A 14,744-nucleotide genomic window follows, 5' to 3' on the forward strand; every position below is an offset into this window, starting at 1 on the left:
CAGACGATGATTGAGAACAATCCATGACACTGCCAGGTCTCAGCTGTCTGGCTACAAAAAGCGTTTACAAGCTGTGATACTTGCCAAAGGGGGCAGTACAAGGTATTAACTCTGCAGGGTGGCCAAACTTTTGCAGACGCCATTTTTTGTTTTCTGTTCTTTTGATAGTGTAAATGATGGAAATAAAATCAAACTTTTTTTGACATGTTATAAGAATGTCTAATCTGTAATTTGATGCCTTTTGGAGATTTTTCCATCTTTTCTTGCCTTCTTTTTGCAGATTAAAATTCATTTTTGCCTGGGGTGCCCAAACTTTCGATCCCCACTGTATAATCCTACACAGTTAATCAGATAACTTTCAATTGTTCGCAAGGTTTTGCTGGCCACTGGATTGTGGTTAAGAGACAATTTGTTTAAATATATATTTTTGCACATCTCAGTTTAAGGTAATTATATTCAGTGGCGACTCCTACAATTTTTAGGTAGGGGGGCTGCCACTAACCATGTCGGAGATGAGATGAGCGAGGCAGCCCAAGCCAACCAGGGCCAGTATTTACTAAAAATCTGAGTTTGTCCGATTTGTGTTTTTTTTTTCTAAATCCCAATCTGGGAATTCACTAAGCACAAATCTCAGCAGTGTTTGGACTATTCGTAATGGTTTGAATGCCAACGTTCAGAAATACGAATGAATAGACCATCGGTCAAACGCGGCTGTTATTACATAGAATACGGGAATTCACTATTCATTCGTATTTGGGTGTTAGTCTCTTAGTGCTCAAATGCGGTCGTATTTTTTTGCGATTTGTTAAAAAAAGCGGCAAAAAATAGACCTGCTTTTTTCAGGCGTGTTTACATGTGTTGCAAATAAAAAATCACTCACACCTGAATTAGGATGCCTATAAAAGGATGTTAGGCCCATTTCAATACACCTACACTCAGAAATGGCAGCAGGACTGTGGGCCAGTGATCTTTTGTGTGCTGTGGGATTCCTCAGACTCAGACATTAGCCTGTAAGTACCCAGGGCCAAGAAACTGAACATGGTCAGCAGGTTGTACAGGTTCCGTGGAGGCTGCGCAGGCCTCGTTTTTTTAGGGAGCGTTTAAACTTGAACGCATTGTCCGATGATAAGGTCATACAGATGTTCTGTCTAAATCGTAACAACATTTTCCGTCTGTATGACCTTGTCAAACTGGGCCTAGACCCTGAGACAGCACGCTCTCGCTCTGTCTCAGGCCTGCACAAACTCCTGGCTGTGTTGCACTTTCTAGCTACTGGCAGCTTTCAGGCTGTGTCTGGGGATGTCATAGGAATCTCACAGCCCTCATTTTCCAGAATCTTAACACAGGTGATGTATACCTAACTACCTCTTCTGTTTTTTGTTTGTTTTAATTTCTCGATGGCCAGTTCTGTCCTAAAATCTCATGTTTATTGTTATTTAAAATATATACACAGGTGTTGGCTGTTTTGCAGCCCCACATCGAGGCCTCAATCTGCTTCCCTACCCAGGAATCTCAGTGGCATGCCGTCAGGGTAGATTTCTATGAGCTTGCTGGCATGCCCAATGTGCTTGGAGCCATAGATTGCACACACATTCAGCTGAGACCACCTAGGGGCAGGCAGCACATATATACTACTCGCCATTTCGAACACTCCACAAATGTGCAGGTGGTTATTGATGCAAATCTCAAAATAATGAGTGTTGTAGCTGGTTACCCTGGGGGCTGCCATGACTCCTTCATCCTCAGTCAGTCATCCCTTTTTGATAAGTTTGAGGACGGACAAATGCCAGATGGATGGCTGCTGGGTATGTAATTTGATATGTGTAGGCCTGCGTATACTTTGTCCAAATACAGGTGCAGATGTATTAACCTGTAGAAGGCATAAGGAAGTGAGAAACCAGTGATCTGTGCAAGGTGATAAAGGTACCAGCCAATCAGCTCCAATATGTAAATGAACATTTAGGAACAGATTGTCTGCTGCCTTTATTACCTTGCACATATCACTGGTTTATCACTTCCTTATGCCTTCTACAGGTTAGTACATCTGCCCCACAGTGTGTTACTTATGTGTTGCTGTATCTTAACATGAATCACGTTACTATATCTGTCTTTTAGGTGATGGAGGATATGGCTGTTTCTCTTGGCTTCTAACTCCACTGTCCCGACCTGATACCCCTGCTGAACACAATTACAATCATGCACATAAGTCCACGCGGAATGTGATAGAAAGATGTTTTGGTGTGCTGAAATCTAGGTTTCGGTGTCTGGATAAGTCTGGTGGCCTTTTGTTGTATAGCCCCTCCAAGGTAACTCAAATTGTGTTCTGCTGCTGCTTTCTTCATAACATGTGTTTGCAACAACATCTCCCACATGTTGAGGAGGAGGAGGAGGAGGAGGAGGAGGAAGAAAGCAGCCAGCAAGCAGAGGAATTAGAGACATCTGGTGATACTTGGAGTACAGATGTAGGGAGGCAGGTTAGGCAAGAGCTCATCACTCGCTATTTCTAAGGTAAGTTTGGTTTGCTTATTTCATTTGTTGTGTAATCATAAATAGATGTTTTACCATTTTTATTGGCAAAACCATTACTCAGAATGTGTCTGTCTCCTTGACACATACAAACATACCCTCGCTTTATGCAAAACAAATGTCGCATGTGTATTGTGTGTATTTTTAAAGTCAAAACAAAAGATTATGAGTGGCATGCATTAAGTCTGGATAAATGATCGTAAACTTGCAGTGCTAATTTATTACAAGCCCACATAATCCATTTAGTATTTCACTTTATCATTGTGTGTAACGTCCTAATGCACAGGTTCACAAACTCGGCCCTCAGGACCACACACAGTGCATGTTTTTCACGTAACCCAGTAGAAGCACAGGTGTATGAATTACTCACAGACATATGTTAAAAGGTTCACAGGTGGAGCTAATTATGTCACTTGTGATTCTGTGAGTAGACCTGCAAAACATGCACTGTGTGGGGTCCTGAGGGCCGAGTTTGAGAACCTGTGTTCCCAAAAAACACTCCTCAACATATAATATGTTAGCCTTCAGAAATACATGTGTCCCTATGTGTGATGCTCCATCATATTTAAGAGACACAAACTTACTGTAATCAGGAATAATTTATTTCCTAATGTTTGATGCAGTAAACTTGATGATGTGTAAGTAAATACACAGTTTGCCACATATATACATTATTATACACATTCTTTGTTTTTTGGTTAAAAAGTTCTTATTTGTTGGTTTCTGCATCATGTGTAATAACATTCTTACTAATTTTTAACACACACAAACATGTCCCAACAATACTGACATTCATTTTGTCAATGTTTTGTTAAAAATTCAATGCCAACATATTAAAAGTTTTTTACGCAACTCAATTGTGTTCTTCTTGTAATGTTGTATAGAGAAGAAAGGTAAAATAGTTAACAATAACATTGTAATTTGGATTGTCTGCAGGAAAAGAGAATGATTGGAATCTAGAAAGAGTAATGATTATAAAAAAATCAATTGGTCAGTTTACTTCCTGCTAAAGACATTCTGCCTGGCTGCCAGTTATTGTGTCTGCAGGAAAAGAGAATGATTTGAATCTAGAAAGAGTAATGATTAGAAAAAAATCAAGTGGTCAGTTTACTTCCTGCTAAAGACATTCTGCCTGGCTGCCAATTATTGTGTCTGCAGGAAAAGAGAATAATTGGAATCTAGAAAGAGTAATGATTAGAAAAAAAATCAAGTGGTCAGTTTACTTCCTGCTAAAGACATTCTGCCTGGCTGCCAATTATTGTGTCTGCAGGAAAGAGAATGATTGGAATCTAGAAAGAGTAATGATTAGAAAAAAATCAAGTGGTCAGTTTACTTCCTGCTAAAGACATTCTGCCTGGCTGCCAATTATTGTGTCTGCAGGAAAAGAGAATAATTGGAATCTAGAAAGAGTAATGATTAGAAAAAAAATCAAGTGGTCAGTTTACTTCCTGCTAAAGACATTCTGCCTGGCTGCCTATTATTGTGTCTGCAGGAAAAGAGAATGATTGGAATCTAGAAAGAGTAAGGATTAGAAAAAAGCAAGTGGTCAGTTTACTTCCTGCTAACATGTATGTGCGGCTCCATCAACATTTCCCTCCTCCAATACAAAAAAAAATGGTAAAGAATAAATGTGCGTACAAATTTTATGTTGTTGTTTGTACCACTTATAATTAATGATGTTGTAAAAATTGTCAAGGAGCTAAGTGTTATATATTTTGTCTAACATACACTTACTAACTATTTTGAGTTACTTATCACAAATGTCTAACTTGTATCATGTTCACGTTTTTTTGGTGGCTGCTTGTCCTGCCCTTTGCCTTTAGCACTGTCATGTTGTCGTGCTCTGGTGGAGCGTCTTGGTGGTGATGAGACTGGCGTGATATTTGGAGTAGTCGTACCAGAACTGCTGCTTGTTTGCTGTTGGTGCATGCATCTGAGTGTTTCATTCAGGTTAGTGAGGGTGGCATTTAGTTCACGTGTAGCAGCATTTTGATTGTCTACAATTTGGAATAAACTTTCATTAATCTTTTGATTGTTTTGAAAAATGTTCATATAACTTTGCTGTTGTCTGTGCTGTTCTTCCATTAGTCTGTACTGTTCTTCCATTATGCGTTGTAAGTTGCCCATGACCTGTGTAATGTCTGTACACATGAGTTCCATGGTATTGCTTATTCTGGTTGTTTGTTCATTTTGTCTACTCAGATTTCTTGATATTCTTCTGAGGTGAGATGGTAGGCTTGCAAACATTTGTGTCTGCCTATGCAGGCAATCTTCATTAGTGGCCTGCTGTCTAGCCCAAATGGACTAAAACACATGATCAGGGCCTTGTGTTACTGGTGTTGTTGGGCTGTGTTGTGGTGGTGGTGTGCTTTGCTGTGGTGGTGTACTCACAGGTGCTGGGGGGCTCATTCCTTGCCTTAATGTCTGCATTTCTAAGATGTTTGTCTCCTCCATGTCACTGTGTTGCTGTTGTTGCGGAGGGATGCTGTTCCCAGGACTAGAAGCTGAAATGTAAAAGAAATCTCCGTTAGCTATCCATATGTTTGAGAAATGTAAACAAATCACTACACATGGAACACATGTCATTCACTGTTGCTTTCAACTATTCTGCCTAGCAACAACATCACTCATAACTTAAATACATACATATGCCTGTTTGTGGAAAATGTGTCTGGTTACTTAATTGTGAAAGCAAACACTTTAGTTTAATTGTAGCTCACACATACTCTACCATAAAAACACATTGGAATCCATAATGTGTTACCTTATAGCTTTGATCAAACAAACATAGCAATGTTACCTCAAACACACATGTGAAATTTGGAAAAACAACCTTACTTTTTTCAATTAAAAAAACATGCTTTTTTTGTTGCAGCATCTTACACACAATGTCATACTGTATGGCTCAAGTGGACATACATATCTTTACTGGATGTGGACAAGGCCATTTAGCTAGGATTCCATTTCAGCTTTTACTTACTGCGGTAAGTATCTAAGTTTTTGATGTGTTTTGACTTAATGCGGTTCTGAAAAATTTTGATTACGTTCAGAAATTTTTTACATTTATTTCAGTTTGATACTCACAATCAAGATGAGGGGAGTGTGGATGACGTCTTGGAGGTGTGTCCAAAATTTGGAGTGGGGGGACAGAACATACGGACGATAATCTTCGTGGCGGGGTAGCCTGCTGTGGTTGGCCCGGGACATACGACCTTGCTTTCTTTTTGGCCACAAGTTTTTTGTGGTGATGTCTTACAGAAGTGCCACTTCTGCTGCTCCATACTTCTTTTGATGGACCTTTTAATGAAAGTGCAATTTTGTTATGGCCATTCCTTTACAAACATACCCTATACTACAATGGACACTTTACCTGCTTCCGCAGCATCATCATCATCAGATGTGATAGGAGTTACTGGCCGACGAGTAGTACTGCTTTTTTCAAACACTGTATAAAATAACAAATAAAAAATATTCATGCTATTGTGGATACATCCACCCATTATGCTTATAAACATTTATTCTTTAAGAAATGCTTGTTTAAAAAAAAAAAAAAAAAAAAACATAAGGACCGAAAACAAACAAAAAAAACCATAAAACAATAAACATTGTCCAATAGACATATGCACTATGGCAAAATCAACACAGGAAAACATGTACAGGAAACTGACATAGGCCACAAGTAAAAAAAAAAACCAAACCAAACCAAAAACACACACATCTTGATTTTGTATTGAAAGGAAAAATATTACAGATGCAATATATAAATTGCTCTGTGATGTGGCACTCCAAACACACATTACCACTATATGAGCCAAACCAAAATGTAGCAATATTTAAAAAATTATACTGCAGTGTGGTGTCGCGGTACAAATACAAGCTAAAAATTATCAATGAAATAGTGTTATTTTGTTTAAATATTTTACATTATCTAATAATGATATTACACATGTAAGTGGTTTCCAAACCACTTTCCACTACTCCAGCCTCTAACATGGCAACCACTGTTTTTTAAACATTGCACATGGATCACAAAAATATAAAACATAGTCACAATTTAAAATTAAAAAAACGCCCAAAAGGAAAACATTATTGCAGGACAATTCAGAGACACACCAAGTCCAAACTACACATGCAAAATATATTTCATAAAAACACATGACATACAATAAAGTAAGATGTTACATTGGCTTCTGTATAAAACATTAACCAAAACAATGTACTTGCTGACACACATTTAAAAAAAAAAATCATAGAATGTAAATGCAAATACACATGCTCACCATTCTTCCTGGGCCTATCTGAATCCCGGACATGGTTTGCAGAGACAACTTCAGGAGGTATTACACTCCGCATGGGCTCCTCATACTCCAGATATCTTGCAATATAGGGCTGCCCACCACCGGTTTTCCGAGCCAACTTGGCCTCCTTGGCCATTTTGGACTTGACACGTCGCTTTATGTCATAGTACCGTTTGCGGCACGTGTCCTCCGTCCGCTTGACCACCCCCTCCCTATTGACAGCAGCAACAACTTTCACCCATAACACCGTCTTCCTCCGTGTTGGCACCTTGGCAGACTCAGGGCCAAATAGCTGTCTCTGATACTTCATCAGCTCACGCACCAATGCCACATTTTCAGCAAAACTAAACTTTACATTCCGCCCAGTGTTAGTAGTGATGCGTGGCTGCGGAGCACTCTGACTGTCACTATCACTTGAGGCTGCTGCAGCAACCTCACCCACCTCCTCCACCTCACTAACACTCACCTCCTCCACCTGACCAACCTCCTCCCCCTCACTCACACCCTCCACCTCACCCACCTCTGAGTCACACATAATTGTGTGTCTAAACAGTTAACACAGAAAAAAAAATGACAAACAACACACTCCTCCACTACCACTACACAACTCACACACACACACACACACACACACACACACACACACACACAAACACTGACAAGGGACTATAAAGAAAAATAACTTGGACTAAAAATGAAACAAAACCACAAAATACAAGACAACAAGAATGACAAGACGACTTTCAAACACAATACCACACTCAGAAATCGCTACCAACACTCCTCACCAAACCACAAATTCACCTACCTCCACAGCACAACCTCCCTCCTCCTCACCACTAACTAAACCCACGAGGTGCGGACGGTTTGGGGCATATTTATATGGTTGCGCACAGACAGTCCTACCATCTGAAACACAACCAATCACGAATGGGGATGAAAATCGAAACTGAAAGTGAAAATGCGGCCGCGGAAAAAAAAAAACCCTGCCGCGTTTAACTTAGGGGAAAAACCAGCAAATACAACAAAAACACGTACGCAAACGACAATGACGGCCGTAAATGTGCCAAAAAAACCCGACTGGCATCGACATCGGAAAACACGAAAACCATAAAGTCGACTGCTTCGTAACTTTGCGTATATGGCTTCAAAAAGTTGCATGAAAATGCACCCGATACAGAACGAGTTTAAACACTACACAAACCGACTCAAACACGAATATTAGTAAATATTGGCCCAGGTCCTAGCATCTGTGCAATGGATCTGACAGGCGTCGGGATTGGTGCCTGCACATAACAGGCTGCTTCAGTGCACATGTGCAAACTCCCAGCTTCTTTGAACTGCATCGGCAGCAGCCTATAGAAGCCAGATTAGGCTGATGATCAGGCAGGAAATGGCTTCCTTCAGGAAGCCAGATCACTACTAATTGCAGCCCAGTTTGGCAGTCCCAGAGGCAAGAAACACCTCCCAATGGGACTGCCTATCCTGCCGGTGACTGGCAGCTAGGACTTCCATAGAAAGTCATTGCCAGTCACAGTGGGTGTAGTCTGTGAGCAAATGCAGTCACAAAGACTGCAACTGGCTCAACTCAGCTCACTGAAGTGGCTGATTTTATTGGGGGGGCTGCAGTCCTGCATCCCATAGTTAAAATCCGCCACTGATTATATCCATGAAATATACTTCTATGTAGCTGGTCCAATGACAAATACTGTATTTATACTATAAAAGTAATCATATTTGAGGATGTAGTCAGGATCCCGGAGGTCGGAATACCTATGCTGGGATCCCAACTGCCAGAATGTCGGCAGCGACGCCACAGCTATTTCCACTCCCTGGTGTCTACGACACCCATGGAGTGGGAATAGAACCTGTGGCAAGCGCAGAGAGCCACCAAGCCTGCAGAGTGGCGAGCGCAGCAAGCCCGCAAGGGGCTTCGTTGTGCTTGCCCCCCCTGTCGGCATTCTGGTGGTTGGGTTCCCAGTGTCGGTATTCTAACCGCCAGGATCCTGATCTCTGAGATCCCGTACCCAAACCCATATTTGGGGTAAGATCGAAACAACGCAATGCATTAAGCTTATAAAATAGACATCTCAAATCATTATTTTTCAGATATTCGCTGGTAGTTTATATTTTACTGTATATGGCATTTTTAAAAGTTATATTTTAATAATGTAACAAATCTTTTGTGCACCACACCACAGATAGCTTGCCTTTTCTTTCTCTTTCTTTCTTTCTTTCTTTCTTTCTTTCTTTCTTTCTTTCTTTCTTTCTTTCTTTCTTTCTTTCTACGTGTACGTTCCTCACAGCATGCCACAATGCTTTAAACTCTGTACATTGAGCACTATTGTCCCCAATAGGAAATTGTCTTTGTATACAGTAACTAAATAGCTCTGGGGAAGAAATGTCCTGGAAAACTCCAGCATATGCACTTTGATTTACAGGGATATGGATGAGAAATAGCAGAGCCTCAGTTACAGTAGCAAGACTTTACCTTTCTTAGAAATGAGACTTCCATCTCTAGAAACAGCTTTTTCTCAGGGCCCTTACGCACTGGCACTTAAACGCGACATCTGACTTCTGTTTTTAATGTAGTGTCAGCATGCAACTGGAAATAAAACCCACTCTATTAAGTAGAACCATACAATTTTGCTTTCTTTTTGTACTATCATAGGTTTGTGTTCCAGCAAGCTTTTGGACCCTGTATTCAAGGCACCACACATACAGTAATTGTTGCGTACATACACATTAGTGGTTAAAAAGAACAGTAACACTATTATTGCTTTTTTTCGACTCCTATCAATGACTCATTCATTCCAGTGGGTTATTTAATTCAACAGGGTGGTGAATTTTAAATAAAAATTATTTTGAAGTGAATGAGTTATTGAAATTGCTCCAGTAAGTGATTACTGTATATACCAGTGGTTCCCATACTAACAAACGATATGATATGATTTAAGGTGACTTATGCGTCTTTCAGATTACAAAAGCCAGGTCGAACCCAGGATTTTGTATATGGATCCAACCCGGCAGAGCCCCCTTTCAGACTTGCTACTGCACCCGGCTTGTTAGGTCAGTGATGTCACTGCGCACACATGCAGTGCAGACGCTTGGAGATGAGATCGTCTCCAAGCGCCGTCTCTTCCTGTATTGTAAATGGGTCCTAGGTTGCATCGATTTTGGATATCCTAGAATGTGAAATATCTGTCTAGTAGTGTTCTTCATCGTAAGGGTTTCAGAAATAAACACAATCCACGTATACTTATGTCAGTCAGTTAATACCATCTGCAACAATATTATGATGAGTGTCATGCCAGAAATGGTATTCCTATAGTCATCTAAGTAATTGTTGGTTAGGCTGAAGCAGTGTCAGAATACTAGGAGAAAATAGACCTGCACAGTTCTTAGGGTTTTGTAATTGTATTATGAATAGTTTAACATTAATAATAATTGTCAAGAACTAGGGGCTGATTCAGACCTGATCGCTGGGCTACAAAGTTTGCTCTCCTGCATTCGGATAGTCGCTGCCTCCAGGGGGAGTGTATTTTCGCCGTGCAAGTGTGCAATCCCATGTGTATGCAGAGCTGCAAAAATCCACATTGTGCAGTCTCTGCGCAGCCCAGGACTTACTCCTACAGTGCGATCAGAACAGGCTGATCGGGGCCGGAGCTGATATCAGACACCCTCCCTGAAAACGCTTGGGTACGCCTGCGTTTTTCTGGACACTCACTGTAAACTGTCAGTTGCCACCCACAAATGGCCTCTTCCTGTCAATTACCTAGCGAACGCCCGTGCGTTCGGATTTTTTGCACCATCCTGTCGCAGACCGGCATTGCCCGTTGTTGTCTGACGCACATGCTCATTGCGGTACATACGCATGTGCAGTTAGGACCTGATCGCCCGCTGTGTGAAAACGCACAGCAGCGATCAGGTCTGAATCACCCCCCTAGTCTTCACGGTATTTACTTTAGGCACGCACTGTAGTGTAAGTGTCTGTTCATGTTTTATTATTGAAGCATAATGTATTCATTTATACTTCTACTGTACATTTGTATATTTTATGTGATTCTCCCATTTCTGTGTATGGGGCTAATATTTTCTTTCTTCATTGCTGACAGCCTCTGTTTTACCCTTTCTGACAAGTCATTTTATTATTTTTTTTATTTGCAAATGATCAGCTAGGAATGTTTTCATACTGTATATAGCTTAAATTACCACATCTAGAGTTGTGGAAATGTATAGGTGAAGTACATAAATTTATCAGATTGGGAATAAAACATTTATTCCTTTCTCATATTCTACTTCAATATATAACTCCATTAATACTGTATCTGTTCAGCATCATATGTTTAATATTTGTTTACACGTTAGATTTCTGCCTCCCTCTATACCGGAGTATGTAAAATATGTATGCATTGTTGAGTCCCAATAAGTGGGCAAGCCAACTGTCTTATGCTCTCAGTGTTTACATGATGTAACGCCACATAACTGCTCACTGACACCACCAGCACCCTCTCACTGGGCCAGGTTAACAATGGGGTGGATGGAGCTACAGCAGTCTCTCAGTCTAACCCTCTGTTCCTTGTTCAGAGTCATTTAAGTCACCCCTGTCTGGGCTTCCCTTTTAGAATGCAAGCTCTCACAAGCAAGTCCCTCTTCCCTCATGTGCATTGGCTTCTCTTACTTTCTGTATACTATCATCTACTCCATACTCCCTTCAACGGCACCTAACCCTTGGTTTCCACCACACTGCTGCCTATTTCAGTGCTATGACCACTGTTGCAGAAATGCTTATTAACCACGTGCTTGTATTATACAGTAAGTCACTGTTTTTTTGTGTGCTCATTTGTTTATGTACTTTGTTAGGTGCTATAGAACCCTGGTGGTGCCATATAAATAAAGGATAATAATATTATAGGCCCAACGTCCTGGCAGCACGATGATGACCAGCTGTCTAAAAGACCACACAGACAGCCATAAATCATAAGTAGTAAACTTGTATTTTTTTCCCCCACAAAATTATGAAATTTTTTCTATTTTCATGTATGTAGGGAGACAGTGGGATTAATAGTGTAGGGGGCGTACACACCGACATGATTTATGTCACATACACACACTGTGTCACAGACTACATCCCCTTCTCAGTATAGGCTCTTCAACATTTTCAGCACCATGTCATTGTGGCTTTTAATCTGGCACTGGCCCTGATTCGTGTGCAGCACAGAGCAATTCAGGAGACCTCGAATGACAGAGCAGCAGAAGAAGAAAGTACTTTGCCGGTTGACTAGAACAGGTTGCTGTGGCCTGCTACAAGGGTTCCTTTCAGTAATAAAATGCCCCTGGTTCAACTGGTCACAACAAGGATGTCTCAGAACACTAAAAACCAATGTGGGAGGCCACACTACACATTTTATTTCTCAAAACTTCATCAGGCAACGAGTAGGAGATTGAGTCCAGTAATGTTATCTGATACTAACTCAGATAAGCTTTATACACTGTATTGATTGAATAACTATGAGCATAATGCTTTAGGAAACTTTTTAAATTTGAATAATTCTCAATTTGTTTTACAGTTTTAACTGAGATTCTATTTCCAATCTGATGGTATGTTAGGCACATATACTGGTATAGGGACTTGCATAGATTGTTTCCCTGGCGATAGGCTGCAAGTTTAAATGTTTTGATCAAACAAAATCTCCATGTTTTATTTGCTAGTTACATACAGATTTGCAGTGCTAGTGATAGTGCGGACAACATTATATCTGTATTATATAGGGGGGTGCAGACCGCACCCGGGTGCTACACTCTGAAGGAGTGACACCAAAATGTTGTCTCCTCCTCAGTGACCGGGAGTCAAGTGCTGCATTGTGACATTATCTTGCAGTGCCCGGCTCCTGTCACTAAGGAGGAGTCAGCAGTGCAGTGAGAGTCTCACAGTGGCAGCCCAGCATCCTGCAGAGTGATGAAAATGGGGGCCTGGCACAAAGCCACACATTGCCTACCAATAGATTGCACCCCTTTTAGGTCGCATGCGCCTTCAATGCACATGGGGAGTTGTATTTGGTGCACCTGGTGTCACCAACCACAGTGGCGCCACTGACATGTACAGATGTGTCCAGACCAGTTGCTGCCGTGATGCATATGCATTATCGCGACATACATTACGACTCGTGCTATTCATAGGTACAAGCATACCAGAGCCGGATTAAGGGGGGGCCTCCGGGGTTAAGTACCCCGGGACCCCCTGTCTGAAAGGGCCCCCCGTCACAGATCGGATTTGTAATTCGATCCGCGGCACTGCACTGCGCTCCCCTCCCCACTATCAGCCCAGCAGCAGCCGCCACTCACGCCGGCACCGCAGAGAGCTTCCTGTGCTGCCTGCTGAGCGATAGCTCAGCTGCCCAATAGTGTGTCACGCTGCAGCCTGCTGCTCAGTGACTGGCTGAGCACGCAGGCTGCAGGAAAGAAGGAAGCTCCCTGCCAACGCGTGTGTGCTGGCCAGCTTAAGAGGCAGGCTCCAGTCCTGTCTGTAAGGTCATGATGGTTTTTTTTGTATTCTTAAAGTTATATATTAAATGTAAACGTAGGCTCTGGGTTGTGTGTGTGTGTGTGTGTGTGTGTGTGTGTGTGTGTGTGTGTATATATATATATATATATATATACACATACATTGTGACTGCCAAATTGCTAACTCAAAAATATTTAAAATGCCCACTCTAATATATACTTTAAACGCCTGCACCTCTTATTACCATATCCCATGAATGTGCACTATATATCACAAAACACTGCATCCCATAAGAGAAAAACAATACACCCACACATTATCTGAGTTCCAAAGCTCATTGATGTATATATTTGTTATTAAAAGGATATGGATTCAATATATTACAGAGTACAGTATACCTATAATTACATGATTACAACTCACACAGTAAGCAGTTAAAACATACAGTTACAGTTACATACGGTTACAGTTACATGCCAGCATACAATACCATTCCCTCAATGTATCTTATATCTCTCTCTCTGTAAAGTAATGCTGGGACTCCATCTTCCTCTGAGACCAAAACAGGAACTAACCTGCTGTGTGGTCAGCAGTGTGTTATCTAGTTTCTGGGGGAGGGGACTCCCTCTCATTCATGGCTGAACAGGTTCAGCCTTGGGGACGTCCAAAGGGGCTGGCCTGAGCTTCCTGTCCACTGTCCTAATAAGAGTGATTTTAGCTTTTATACATTTAATAATAATTATCCGCTGCAATGTCCCACAACTTCACAACAAGCATCAAATGAATCTACACATCAATCTGGTTGTTTCAATTGTAAACATGACCGGTCTATCTGGCTTCGTTCAAATAATACACATACATGACATTACTTCATTATATATAATTTTAAATCATCATGATGTCTGGCGCTTGATATTATTATAATTATGTACTGCATGAAATAAGTGTCGAATTCGTCTCTGTGGCATGTCCATGTAAATGCATGTGTTACTATATATTGCTGTGCTCGCTGCGCATATTTGCAAGTATAGCGACTTATATGTGTGTAGTTTGTATGTTCTTTTTATGTAATATTTTTGACTTCGACAATATATATAAAAATATATACACAGGGTATGTATATACATATATATATATATATATGTATACACACACACACACACTGCTCAAAAAAATAAAGGGAACACTTAAACAACACAATGTAACTCCAAGTCAATCACACTTCTGTGAAATCAAACTGTCCACTTAGGAAGCAACACTGATTGACAATCAATTTCACATGCTGTTGTGCAAATGGAAAAGACAACAGGTGGGAATTTTAGGCAATTAGCAAGACACCCCCAATAAAGGAGTTGTTCTGCAGGTGGGGACCACAGACCACTTCTCAGCTCCTATGCTCTCTGTCTGATGTTTTG

This window comes from Pseudophryne corroboree, chromosome 2 (genome assembly GCF_028390025.1).
Source record: "Pseudophryne corroboree isolate aPseCor3 chromosome 2, aPseCor3.hap2, whole genome shotgun sequence".
NCBI lineage: Eukaryota > Metazoa > Chordata > Amphibia > Anura > Myobatrachidae > Pseudophryne > Pseudophryne corroboree.